The 14,280-nt window shown below is 48.8% G+C and overlaps 1 protein-coding gene across 2 annotated transcripts in view; it reads left to right on the top strand.

The window, feature by feature from the left end:
* Positions 1 to 14,280, top strand: part of SBK1 (SH3 domain binding kinase 1) — an 80,719-nt gene that overhangs the window by 48,337 nt on the left and 18,102 nt on the right. The gene's annotated exons all lie outside the window — the stretch shown is intronic.

Raw genomic sequence — 14,280 nt, 5'->3', positions numbered from 1 at the left:
GAGGGCAAAGAAAGGGAGAATGAGGGAGGGGGGGCTGGCAGGGAGGGGCCATCTCGCCCTTTCTTCTTGGGCTTTGGATCCCCGCGCCCCGCCCCCCCCCCCCCTTCGCCCCACTACGGTCGGCCTTCCAAGACCACCTGCTTAGCGGCTGTTTTCTAGGACCAGAGCTTAGATTTGTGCTACTCCCTGCCTTGCGAAATCTTTCTCCTAAATTGTATCAGGGCCTCTGAGAAGGGACTGGAATGGGGGGGGGGGGGGAGGCTAGACGGGAAGTTCTAGATCTGAGTAGTCAGTTTTTTCCCCCTCCCTCCGTTAGCATCCTCCCCCCCCCCACGCAGGAATCTCGCGTGTGCCTATATCAGGCTTTATTACAATGGATTTTTGACCTGAAAGACGCTCTGGTTCTCCCCTCCCCCTTCAGTCCGCAGACACAGCAGATTCTCCGGTGTGTGCTAGGTGGTGGTCTTCGTTCAAAGCAACAACGTGGAGGGGCCAGGAAATCCAATGCCAGATTCTCTGGGGTGTACTAGGTGATGGTCTCAGTTCAAAATAGGGCCACACCAATGCTAGATTCTCTGGAGTGTACTAGGTGGTGTTCTCTGTTCAAAATAAGGCAATACCACCCTACGTGAACTGGGCACTTGTGTTTCGAGAATCCTCCACAGTATCCTGGGGTTCTTTGTTAAGCATATCAAAGTGGGAAGAGTTTCCCAGCAGGCAGAAAGTTTTTTTTAAGGTGGGGGGACACCCCACTGTTTTACTGGAATGATCCATTTGCCAAGTATGGGGGAACAAGACGGACTTGAATGATGGTGAGGGAGAGGAGGAGGAAAGGGCTGGGTTTGTTTTCTTCTGCTAGCTGTAAAAAAAAAAAGAGGTATGCACCCCCCCCCCCCTAATGGGGTTGGATTGGATCTGGTTTGGGTACTGGGGTTCTGAGATCCATCCTTTTCGCCTGTTGTCACAGCTTTGATCTGATTTGCTGATGGCAGGGTGGCTGTTGTACCATCTTCCTCTCGGTTCCTGGGTAGACGAGCGAGGGGCTCAGACAATGGACAAATTCATTCTCAACTCCTTTTTATTTTTTTTAAAGAGCAGCCAAGCTCTTGAATTCAAATTCTCTCAGTCTCTTGTGCATTGCTTTCTAGCGGGTAGCAAATAGGTTTCCGAATGCTTATCGAACGCTTCCTCGGAAATGCTGGCTCTCATAGCTGTTATCCATACGTTATCTCCTTTGTTGATTTTGACGCTGCTCTTTTCCAAAGGCTGTTTGCAACTCCTAGCCTGCGACAACATCTGCCATATCTTTGCAGCTGTACCTCTTAGGATAACGGCAGCAACGGTTGTTTGTTTGTGGCCGCAGATTTCCACGGCACTGTTCTGTTGCGCTGCTGCTTCCTCTGTTGACTGTGTGGTGGGAAAGAGGTGGAATGGGAACCTAAGGACATAAGAAAAGCCCCTGCTGGATCAGACAAGTGGTCCATCTCATCCAGCATCCTGTCTCCCACAGTGGCCAATCAGTTCCTCGCTCTGGGATTCAGAGGATTAGTGCCTCTGGATGAGATTTTTTTTGGTATGTGTGTTCATGCATGCAGGCATGCCTTGAAGTCACAGTTTTCTAGCAACCCCTAATGGGACTCAGATGTTTCAGAGAGGTGACTTGCTATTTTTTGCCTCTGCATCCCAGCCCTGGTATTCCTTGGAGGTCTCCCATCCAAGTACTTGCCAAGGTCAGTGTAGTGGCAGTCTCCCATCCAAGTGGATGGAGGTCTCCTATCCAAGTACTTGCCAGTTTGGTGTAGTGGTTAAGTGTGCGGACTCTTATCTGGGAGAACTGGGTTTGATTCCCCACTCCTCCACTTGCAGCTGCTGGAATGGCCTTGGGTCAGCCATAACTCTCGCAGAGTTGTCCTTGAAAGGGCAGCTTCTGGGAGAGATCTCTCAGCCTCACCCACCTCACAGAGTGTCTGTTGGGGGGTGGGAGGTAAAGGAGATTGTGACCGCTCTGAGACTCTGAGAGATCAAGATTGCTTGGGCTATCCTGGCCAGGGCTTTTCTCTCTTTTTGGTGATTTTTAGAAATGCTTCTGAATATGGAAGCATGGTCACTATGGTGAGTGAGAAGGTTTTCCCTCTGGACTCCCTTTAGTCTCAGGATCCCAGGTGTTTCCTAAAGCACAATAAATCAGTGATTTCTCCCACACTTAAAAAACAATAGTAGCTCAGAACATCAAGGTAACAGAAATTCTGTGCCAAGAAACACTGGATTCTGCAATCAGAATAAATTATCCAAAGTGTGTCTGCATTTCCTTGATTGCTTTGTGGAACCTGGACATACAAAGAAGCCTTGATACTGATTTCACACTGGTGTTGCTCTGCCCTCAGGCTTCTGCCCCCCCCCCCAAATTTTAATCCTTAAAAGACAGCATCACAAAGCCATGAGGGGAACTGGAGGGAGCCACACATCAAAATGCAGCTGCAGAGCAACTTGTGAGGAATCGGTAGCTTGCGCCAGGGAAAACAGAAACTTGGGGGGTGCAACAATGCTAGTGAGAAACTGGTGTGAGTCAGTTGTCTACAGCCATCTCTTCCACCTTTCCAGACTAGGATTCGCTTTTGGTCCCATGGACATTGGCATGGGACCTGCTAAAATGTAAGCCTATGACATCACAGGAGGAGGAGCCAGAGCAATGATGACCTCACTGGTCAAGGTCAGAATCTCAGTGGACCGCAGAACAATATTGCTGGGGACAGGAAACACAAGCTCTGCACCAAGAGATGTACCAAAGCAAGCCCAAGGGTTCCATGCATAAGAAAATCTTCAGCACTGCAGATGGACGCTCAGCAGTGTCTTTGTTTCATTTGTGCATGCACTCATAGCTGTTCTTCCAAAGAACATTAAAAAAAAAATATGGCAGGTGCGCAGCTGGGCATGCCTCAGAAAGGTGGAGCTCTGCGACCCACCCGAAGGTATCACCCTGCAGGCTGAAGACCTCTGGTCTACGCTGCTGGTGAAAGGTCATAAAGCTGCCTTATAACAGACCAATGGCCCATCAAGGAAGCAAATCTCCAAGGTCCCAGGTGGAGGTCTTTCACATCTAAGTGGAGATACTGGGGACTGAACTTACTACAAGCAGATGCTGTACCTTGAGCTGGGGCCACTGCCTTCTTTCCAACACCAGCTTCTTGAGATCCTTTAACTGGAATTTCCAGTCAAGTAGCCCGGTCTGCCATTTTCAATCAGCGATACATACAGCAACTGCTTTGCATGCAGAAATTCCCAAGTTCAGTCTCTGGTTATCTCCAGTTTGGTGTGGAGAGCGAGTTTGGCATAGTGGTTGAGATCAATGGATTGTAATCTGGAGAAGTAGGTTTGATTCCCCACTCCTCCTCTGCATGCAGCTAGCTGAGTGACCTTGGGTCAGTCCTGCTTCCCTCAGAGGTGTTCTCTCAAGAGCAGAACTCTCTCAGCCCCACCTCCCTCCCAGGGTGTCTGTTGTGGGGAGAGGAAGGGAAGGTGATTGCAAGTCGCTCTGAGACTCTGAGTGAAGGGTGGGGTATAAATCTAACCTCTTCCCCCTCCTCCTATAGATAATGTGAAAGGCCTCCACTTGAGATGCCGGAGGGCTGCTGATCGTCAGAGTAGGTGATGCAGAGTAGGTGGACCTTGGTCAGCCTGACTCAGCAGAAGGCAGCATCATGGATTCCAAGCAAGGAGAGGTCCTCCCGGATTCCACCTGGGACCTTCTGCATGCAAAGCATGTGCTCTGCCAGAGAGTTGTGGTCCCTCCCTAACTTGTCCAGTAATTTTTAGTGTTTCGCATTTTTGTCTATTGTCTGAGTACAATGGATGAAAACAATCACTGCCACCATCTGGAGGCCCCTCTTCTCTGTCCAGCATCACAAGACTTGGCAACAAAGCTGCTGGTGAAATTAGGTAAAACTGGGCTTTTTTGTAGCTCGGGAGCCGTTTTTGAGCATTGGGCTGCAATTGCCAAAGTGTCCGAAGGATATTGGAAAGAGTGGAGACCTCTCGAGTCTCAGTGGCTACTCCGTGATTCCAAGTATATAGACTTTTGAACGATTCCATCAGGTGGGCCTCTGGTGGGTCCAGATGCCCCAGCACCTGGTTTGCCCCCACCGGGCAGCGCTCGGATTTCCTAACCTTAGGTGGTGGCAGCAGTAGGGAGTGCAGGGGTTGGGGTGGGGGGAGACATTATCTGTATTTGAATGCTGCAGAAGCAATGTATCCAGTGGTATCCTCTGCCAAATGCTTGGATCTAAAGGCTGGAGCTAGATCTGTAATTCATCTAGAAGAAGAAGAAGACTGCAGATTTATATCCTGCCCTTCTCTCTGAATCAGAGACTCAGAGCGATTTACAATCTCCTATATCTTCTCCCCCCACACCCTGTGAGGTGGGTGGGGCTGAGAGGGCTCTCACAGCAGCTGCCCTTTCAAGGACAACCTCTGCAAGAGCTATGGCTGACCCAAGGCCATTCCAACAGGTGTAAGTGGAGGAGTGGGGAATCAAACCCGGTTCTCCCAGATAAGAGTCCACACACTTAACCACTACACCAAACTGGCTCTCCACATCAAACTAGCTCTCCAGTTTATTACTTTAAATTTCTATTCTGCCCTTTCTGAAATGAGCTCAGGGAGGGTCACATCAAAACTTGTGACCTAGCCACTACATTACACTGCATGCAGTAGGTCTTCCCCTTTCAGGGACAACTCCTGGAGAGCTATGGCTAACCCAAGGCCATTCCAGCAACTGTAAGTGGAGGAGTGGGAAATCAAACCCGGTTCTCCCAGATAAGAGTCCGCACACTTAACCACTATACCAAACTGGCAATCCCGAATAATGTCTAGATGTCCAGAAGATATCTAGAACATTCATCCATTTTTCCTGGACGCTCATGAAGGAAAGGCCCCTCAGTGGCTATTAGCCATGCTGTCAAAATGGAACCACCACGTTCAGAGGTGGTGACACTTTGAATACCGATTGTTGTTATTCAAGAATCCAGAGGAACTTCAGCCTCCGTACGCAGCTGAGAGATGGACCTTCGAGTTGGCCATGGATGCTGGACTAGACGAACCACAGGTCTGATCCAACAAAACTGCTTTTATGAATTAGCTATGGACTGGATTGGTGTCTTCCTGGATCTTGAATTATAGGAGGACCAGCATTAGTTTGGGCTCATTGTTCTTTCTGTTCGAGATGCCCTGAGGGTGATCGTGGATGGATCCGGTTGGGGTATATCTGGTTCACAGATTCTTTGCTGTTCCTTGGGAGCTTTACTCCTGTGTGATTATCTCAGATTTCCCTTCACGTGCCCAGACTTGACAAAGTCCACATGCAGCGGGGTCTGGAAAGGAAGTCATCTTCTCATAAGGGGGTCTTAGCCTGCCCTGGTGGCTAAATCTGGGTGGGTTCTGACACTCAGCTCAATTTGGAATCGGCTCTGTACCTGGGTAGCCCAGGCTAGCCCATTAGATCTCAGAAGCTAAGCTGGGTTGGCGCTGGCTAGTATTTGGATAGGTGACCTTCAAGGAATATCAGGAGCATGATGCAGATGCAGGCAATGGCAAACCGCTTCTGAAACATCTCTTGCCTTGGTGTAAGGGGCTCATAGAGAAGAAGAAGAAGACTGCAGATTTATACCCCGCCCTTCTCTCTGAATCAGAGACTCAGAGCGGCTTACAATCTCCTATATCTTCTCCCCCCACAACAGACACCCTGTGAGGTGTGTGGGGCTGAGAGAGCTCTGACAGAAACTGCCCTTTCAAGGACAGCTCTGCAAGAGCTATGGCTGACCCCAGGTCATTCCAGCACGTGCAAATGGAGGAGTGGGGAATCAAACCGTGATCTCTCAGATAAGTGTCTGCGCACTTAATGACTACACCAAACTGCTCTCCAGTTTATTACTTTAAATTTCTATTCCATCCTTCCTGAAATGAGCTCAGGGAGAGTCACTCAAAACCTGTGACCAAGCCACTACATCACACTGCACACAGTAGGTCTTCCCCTTTCAAGGACAACTCCTGCAATAGCTATGGCTGACCCAAGGCCATTCCAGCAGCTGCAAGTGGAGGAGTGGGGAATCAAACCCGGTTCTCCCAGAAAAGAGAGCTATGGCTGACCCAAGGCCATTCCAGCAGGTGCAAGTGGAGGAGTGGGGAATCAAACCTGGTTCTCCCAGATAAGAGAGCTATGGCTGACCCAAGGCCATTCCAGCAGTTGCAAGTGGAGGAGTGGGGAATCAAACCCGGTTCTCCCAGAAAAGAGTCCACTCACTTAACGACTACACCAAACTGGCTCTCATACACATATACATCTCATATACATCATCTGCCCAATGCTTTTGCTATCCATCAGCAATATTTCCAACACCCTTGAAACGCGGGCTGAAATTAATCTTCATGTTGCATGTTGAAGGCTGAGAGGAACTCTAAGGCATGGCAAGTCGACAGCTGAGCTGGGAACTGAGCCAAGGGCATCCAGATGGAACCAGGATACGACCTTCCCCTGCTTCACTGATGCCATGGGAGTGCTTTCAGAAGGGATGTGAAAGCCCCATTCGATCCTCACCCAGTGGAAACACACGTACAGACGAACACACACACACACACGCAAACACCCTGCAATTCCACAAACGTGGCTGACGTGGCCCGTAAAATGGAAAGCGACTATTTTTATCTCAAATGATACTCCCTAGAAATGTGACTGATTAATTTGAATGATCTGGATGGAAACGCATCCTCCAGGGAACAGCTGCTGTGTTAAAGATAGGCATCCTCCTTGGCCAATCTCCACGTTTTATTTTAATTTTTTTTTGGCACAGAGGAGCGGAGCATCATGGCGCAATCCTCAGGCAGGTGACGCTCTCTGCACTGGAAAATGAAGGACCTGGTATTTCTAGGACTGGGAGCTGGGCCGCCTTGGGTGGTCTAACTCTGGCGTCTCGTACCGAGAAAGGACTCCCCTCAACACTTGCTCCCTGCGGCCCTTCAACCGCAGATGTCGGGGATTGAACTTGGGACCTTTCACGTGCACGATCCCTTATCTCTGAGCCGTGGCTCTTCCCACCACCTCCTTCTCCGCTCCTTTGAGAGTTGACATGACAGGAAGTTCAAAGAGTGATTGATGGCACTTCTTACAACACGGGCCCGAGAGGGGCACGCTCACACTGCCGGTAAAAGCCGACAAAATTAAAATTCTTCCCAAACAGCTGGATTTTTGTTGTTGTTGAAAAGAGAACATGAAAACGGGGGGAAGGGAACCAGCGACACCCAGGATCCTTACCTGCTCTTCCCGTGCTTGGAGCTTGAAGGCTTTCTATTATTTTGCCCAAAGGATTCTAACTTTGCCTCTCCTGTTGTCTTGGGGCAGTTTACAAGACAGTTAACACGAACAAGATGCAGCTGCCTTCTACCAAATTAGAATCCTTAGTCCATCAAGGTCAGTATTGTCTACTCGGACTGGCAGCCGCTCTCCAGGTCTCAGATAGAGGTCTTTCCCATCACCTCCTGCCTGGTCCTTTAAACTGAAGATGACGGGGTTTGAACTTGGAACCTTCTGCACACCAAGCAGATGCTCTAGGGCTGAGCCACAGTCTCTCCCCCGTGCAGATCATAGCAAATACAGCCACTAGACGTCATTAGACTTGTATCCTGCTTTTAAAAAAACACACCTTGCAGTTATAACGACAAAAAAATTCGCATCACACAGAGAACACACACAAAACCCCGTTGCTGGCAATCACTTTGGATGCACTCTGGAATGTACACAGGCAATGTTTGGATTTTTGAGTGACTCCCTTACCAGTAGCAATTGGCTGATTGCTCTTGGAATCCCAACTATTCCCAGCTCGGAAGGCTTCTCCCAGACCAGTTCATCTGTAACTACATGGACTTTCAAGATGACTTCTTTGGCACCCTGACCTTGATAGCCCAGGTAAGCCTGATTGCGTCAGATCTCAGAAGCTGAGCAGGGCCAACCCTGGCAAGTCCTTGGATGGGAGTCCTCCTTAGCATACCAGGACTGGGAGGCAGAGGCAGGCTGTTTCAAACCATTTCTCTGAACATCCTCCGTGCCCCAGTAGGGGTCACCAGATGTTGCCATGACTTCCAGGCACACATGCATACTCACACACAAATACAGAAAATACCAGAGAGAGAGAGAGAGAGAGAGACAGAGAAAGAGAGACAGAGACAAAGAGCGCTGATTTCTTTGGCTGCTGTGGCTAAGCTTCTACACGAAGACAGAAATAGAGGGTAGTAAGAAGCCAAGCAGGTCAGTATTTTGGATGGGAGACCACCAAGGAAGCCCAGGGCCGCTATGCAGAGGCAGGCAAGGGCAAACCACCTCTGCTTGTCTCTTGCCTTGCAGACCCGATGGGGTCATCGTAAGTCAGCTGTGACTTGACAGGGGGAAAAAAACCCATTGCTAGCTTGGTTCTGTCCAAGCTGGATCACTGGGCTGTGAAATAAAGGAAGAATGGGCAAAAGTCAAGGCCTGGCAGGCAGGCACAGAATAGCAGAATTGGGGGAGGGACGGTGGCTCAGTGGTAGAGCATCTGCTTGGGAAGCAGAAGGGCCCAGGTTCAATCCCTGGCATCTCCAAAAAAGGGTCCAGGCAAATAGGTGTGAAAAACCTCAGCTTGAGACCCTGGAGAGCCACTGCCAGTCTGAGAAGACAATACTGACTTTGATGGACCAAGGGTCTGATTCAGTATAAGGCAGCTTCATATGTTCAGCAGGAGAGCTGTCCAGCAGTGCCTTGGAGTTTGGCAGGGGTCTGTGACCAGAGAGCTGTCCAGGAAAAACTAGCAACTGGAGGAACTCAGTATGGGTGTCACACTGACAACTTTCACATGAGAAAGGAAGGAAGGAAGGAAAATAGATGGGTGGAGGGAGGGAGAGGTGGAAAGAAAGCAACTTAAACTATAAATGCCTTCTCCAAGTCAGCTGACAGGGTGGTGGGGGCTTCGAGAGCTGCACAATATGTGTAGAAGAGTCACATGGGGCTCCTGAGCCATAGTTTGGCTACCCCCTGGATTAAGTAGTTCCAGTCCCAAAATGTTGCAGCTATTGTACATGTGAGAGTTTTTGTGGTCTGCATGGTTGCCTTGGCCTGACTTGGATGGTTCAGGCTAGTTTGATCTCATCAGATCTCAGAAGCTGAGCAGGCTCAGCCCTGGTTAGTATTTGGATGGGAGACCACCAAGGAATACTAGAGTGGCCACACAGAGGCAGGCAAGGGCAAACCACCTCTATTCTGCCCTTCCTGAAATGAGGGCAAACCACCTCTGAACAGCTCTTGCCTTGAAAATCCTATCAATAAAATCCAACAAAACAAGTCTAGCTCACCACCTTGTGGACTGGGGACAAGCTGTGGCTCAGTGGCAGAGCCTCTGCTTGGCGTGTAGGTCTCAGGTTCGAGCCCCAGCATCTCCACTTAGGTAGAAGGTGATGGGAAAGACCTCAGCCTGAGACCCTGGAGAACTTGCTGCCAGTCTGAGTAGACAATAACTGATTTAATGGACCAGCGATCTGATCCAGTCTAAGGTAGAGCTACGTGATTGGTCATGCCATTCACAAAATCAGAGAGAGTTTTATGGGGACTAAGAGGTACACAGTGAGAACTTTCCCACAGAGTTTCATAAAAGCCAATGAGAATATCAGCAAGAGCATGGAGTTTATCATTAAAAGATTTTTTTGTGCATTAGCTGGTTTTGAGATGCTGGCTGGCTGGCTGTGCATGCACAGAATCTCTTTTTCACATTCCAAGCTGGAGAAGAACTTTTTGGGGAAATGATGCTCTATTGATAATACAACTGAGTGTTTCCAGATGGCCACGTTCATATTCCAAATCAGGCCATGACAAAACATCAGGAACAACTTATCAGTCCCTTGATATGTACGAAAGGAAAACATTGTCAGTTTGAAGGGGCAGAAGATGCTTCGCTTTCCCTCTCATGAACTTGCAGGCAGACTTTTTGCCTTCATAGCAGAAATTCTTTCTTCGGACTTCATAGATGCCCTTTATATACACTGGCAAAGCTCCGCCCCCTCCCTCCCTCCCCCCACCCCTCTCTCCCTCTGACATCTGATTTTCATGTCTTGCAGCTCTCAGACATCTGACATTTATTCTATGTGGCTCTTGTGTTAAGCAAGTTTGGCCACCCTTGATCTGGATCCTCAGGAGGGTCCCAAAAGTACTATCTCCTTGGCTAGGAGCCCCTACATACAGGGCAGCCATTTTTATTGCCTCTTGGCTCATTGCAACCAACATCTTGGGATGCAGCAGTACATGAAGGCCAAGTCACAAAGGCTGGCTTGTTCCTCTTCCTAGGGCATGGGTTGGGTTTCCTGCTCTCGACAGTCTTGGCCTTCTCCTGACCTTGTCATCCAGGAAGTCATTACTCTGCCACTGCCTCTTCCTGGCATGTGACTCTGACAACTTCCTATCGCTTCTAATTTGTTTGCAACTTGGTGGATCCTGGATTTGGTGGGCCCCAGGTCTGTAAAAGTTGAAGAGCACTGCGCTGAAGTTTTTGGTTGGTTGGGCCAAGAACCCAAAGTGCACCTGTTTCTATTCTGTCCTATATTGGCTCCGGTGTGTTACTGTAACAGGAAATTAAATGGGAAATGTTACCAGTTTCCTTTCCATTGAACAGCAACTGGAGGCTTTTGTGTATCAAATCTCCCATCGACTTCTCAGTAAAGTACCAATGCAGAGGATTCGGTACTATGCAAATCTAATGAATTAATTATTAATCAGTTAAAAGGCAGATGATTTATCTGTCAACCATTCTTTAATTGGTTGACAGCATTATTAAAAAGCCAATGCGGCACAGCAAACAGAGCATCAGACTAAAAACTGAGGCAACCAGTTTCTAATCTCTGCTCAAAACCCTGGTGTGCCATCATAGCTTGCCGGGTGACCCTGGGTCCATCACAATTTCACAGCCTCACCTATCTGACTAGGTAGAGAGCCAGTTTGGTGTTGAGGTTAAGAGTGCAGACTCTTAATTTGGGAGAACCGGGTTTGATTCCCCACTCCTCCACTTGCAGCTGCTGGAATGGCCTAGAGGAGCAACAGATGGTAGACATTTGAAGCAGTAGAAAGGACTGCATCACCATAGACAACTGCATATGACGCATTCCAGTTTTTGCATGAAAACACCTTGTAAGTAGAAAACTAGCACTGCAGGGAGAAAACTATTACCCGTCTCTCCCGGCTCGCTGTGCACATCTAGTTCCAGAATAGTCTGATGTAGCATCGTCTGTTGTACCCCCGGGGCATTTTACTACCATGTTTTCCTCTGCACGTAAACATGTGATGAGGATTCAGAATTCACATCAGGAGCTTTACAAGAACTTAGATCCAGGGATGAAAATGAGGCAAATCGGACCTGGAAGAAAATTTCGACCTGGCGAGAGATGGAATCGGCTGGCCAAAAGGGGGTCCTGGGGCTTGAGTTCCGTAGAATCATAGAGTTGGAAGGGACCTCCAGGTCATCTATTCCAACTCTCTGCACGATGCAGGAAATTCACAAATACCTCCCCTCTCCAGGCCCCCAATGACCCCCGCTTCATGCCCAGAAGATCCCAAAAACCTCCCAACTGGCTTGGAGGAAAATTGCTTCCTATCCTGACCCCAAAGTGGTGATCAGTATTTCCCTGGACATGTAAGAAAGCCCCAGGAGAACTGAGCGCTCTCTCCCCCACTCCCTTTCGACTGTTTTCACTGCACCAGCAAGACCCGGGAGGGAAGCCAGCCAACGCAGGCAGTGGGTGCTACCGAGGACACACACACACACAGAGATTGTGCCCGAGGCTGAAGGAATGATGGCAAGGCAACCTGCTGGGACTGATAGGAGCAAAGGATGTGATAGATTTGGGGAGGGGTGTGTGTGTTTGGGACAAGGAACCCAAGCAAAACCAGGAGGCTGGGAGAGCAGGTGGAGGAGCTAGAAAGGCAGGGATGGGCAGTCAGAGACCGGCCACCTGAGTGGCAGGCAGAAAAGACAAAGGGAAGAGCAGTGGAGAGAGGGAGAGAAGAGTTAATGGGGCTTTGTCTGCCGCAAGATGCAGAGCTGTTGTAGCTGGGAGAGTCAGAAACCGCAGAACGCGGCTGGGAAGAAGAGAATCCGGAGCTCTGGGGGAGTCTCTCTTTCTCTCCCTCCCTCTCAGCCATCGCTGCTTTCCCAGAAATGGGGAATTGAGAGAGAAGGAAAGAGAGCGAGATCACTGCATCTAAGTAAGACTGGAGTTCAGACAGGATTTATCTGGGCTAAAACTTTGGGTTGCCAACCTCCAGGTAGGGCCTTGAAGATCTCCTGGAATTACAACTGATCTCCAGTCTGAGATCAGTTTCCCCTGGAGGAAAAGTCCACTTTGGAGGGTAGAACCCATGGCATTACGCTCCTACTGAGCTTCCTCTCCTAAATCCACCTTCCCTAGACTCTGCCCCCCAATCTCCTGGCATTTTCCCAAGCTGGAGTTGGTAACCTGATCCACACTGGGCCAGTTGACTATTACATATTTAAGCCAACCTTCCTGTAGTTCATCACAACATGCAGAATTCCCCCTTCTTTCAGGGGAGATAGGTTAGGCTAAGAGAATGCGATTGGCCCAAGGTCGCCCAGGGAAGCTGAGCGGGGATTTGAACTCAAGGCTATCCAAACGGTTACACTAAACCAGCATTCTGTGCGTGGGAAAAGGTGGGGAATGCCCTCAGCCCGTGAATTGCGTTTGCCCTTAAGGGCAGCAGAGTGGAAGCTGTGTGCCGTGTTGGGCCCGATCTACCAGGAAGTTCTGTTGCTGAAGCTTCACTGGAATGAACTGCTTTGGGGGTGAAGAGTGGGAAATACTGTCCAAACTAACCCTTTGTCTCCAGAGGAAAGATGAGCTGCCTTTTTCTGGCTTTTGTGAGTCCTAGTGGGTAGCCATGTTGGTCTGAAGCAGTAGAATGTTTGCGTCCAGGGGCACCTTTAAGACCCACCAAATTTTATTCAAGGTGCGAGCTTTTGTGTGCAGGCACACTTCCTCAGATACATAGAAATGGAAGTTAACAATTCACACACACACATATATGAACTGTTAACTTCCATTTCTATGTATCTGAGGAAGTGTGCCTGCACACAAAAGCTCGCACCTTGAATAAAACTTGGTGGGTCTTATATATATCATACAGCTTAACAATGTTTTGACGTATGCAAAGGCCAAACTAATAGTGACCTGATGACCATATAAACTTAACTTGTTATTGCTATAAGATGTTTCTTTACATCCGCCTGGCACCCTCGATCCCCCCATGACTGAATGCCAACACTTCCATCTTGTTTTAAAGTGTTAAATGCTCTGAATATTTTAAGTATTGTTTTTATCAGGGGACATTTTGTAGAAAAAAAGGTGCAGGAGCTCAGTAGCATATCTCATTTGCCTACACCCCGGGATCTGTGTGCAGAGAGAACTCCCCACTGCATGCAGACCCTGACTGGAGGTTCAGGAGCTGTGCTCCTGTTGAATTCAAGCCCTGGTTTTTATGGTTTTCACTTGATTTTTGTTGTATTAAATTTCATTGTTGTAAACTGCTCTGAACCCCACCCAAGCTGGGAAGGGACAGTTAACTCCCCCCCATAATTTAATAAATTATATAAATATATAAACTGTTAGCTTCCATTTCGACGTATCTGAGGAAGTCTGTGTGCACATGAAAGCTCATACCTTGAATAAAACTTTGTTGGACTTAAAGGTGCCGCTGGGTTTAGACTTTGTTTTGTGAATCCTTTTAGATCTTCATGCACAAATGTAGGTGTAGAAAATGGTACTCAGTGCAGGATTGATCACACATGAAACTAGATTTCACTGAATCAGACCCTCAGTCCGTCAAAGTCAGTATGGTCTGCTTAGGCTGACAGCTGCTTTCCAGAGTATCAGGCCGAGGCTTTCACATCAACTACTGCCTGGCCCTTTTAACTGGAGATGCTGGGGATCGAACCTGGGACTTTCTGCATGCCAAGAAGATGCTCTACCACTGAGCCACAGCCCCTTCCCTCTCGTGCTGTTGGGTTTTGTTTGAAGCAAGTTTCTGGTCCATCCCTCACCCCCGCCTTTAGAGAAGAGGGTGTGGACAAAGCTTGTTGAAATTCTAGAACAGGGGTGGCCAAACTGTGGCTTGGGAGCTGCATGTGGCTCTTTCGCATGTATTGTGTGGCTCTCAAAGCCCCCGCTGCCCCATTGCCTGACTTGGAGAAGGCATTTGTCTCTTTA

Source organism: Heteronotia binoei, chromosome 20 (assembly GCF_032191835.1).
Source record: "Heteronotia binoei isolate CCM8104 ecotype False Entrance Well chromosome 20, APGP_CSIRO_Hbin_v1, whole genome shotgun sequence".
NCBI classification, from domain to species: domain Eukaryota; kingdom Metazoa; phylum Chordata; class Lepidosauria; order Squamata; family Gekkonidae; genus Heteronotia; species Heteronotia binoei.
This window is presented reverse-complemented; position numbering and strand designations above follow the sequence as displayed.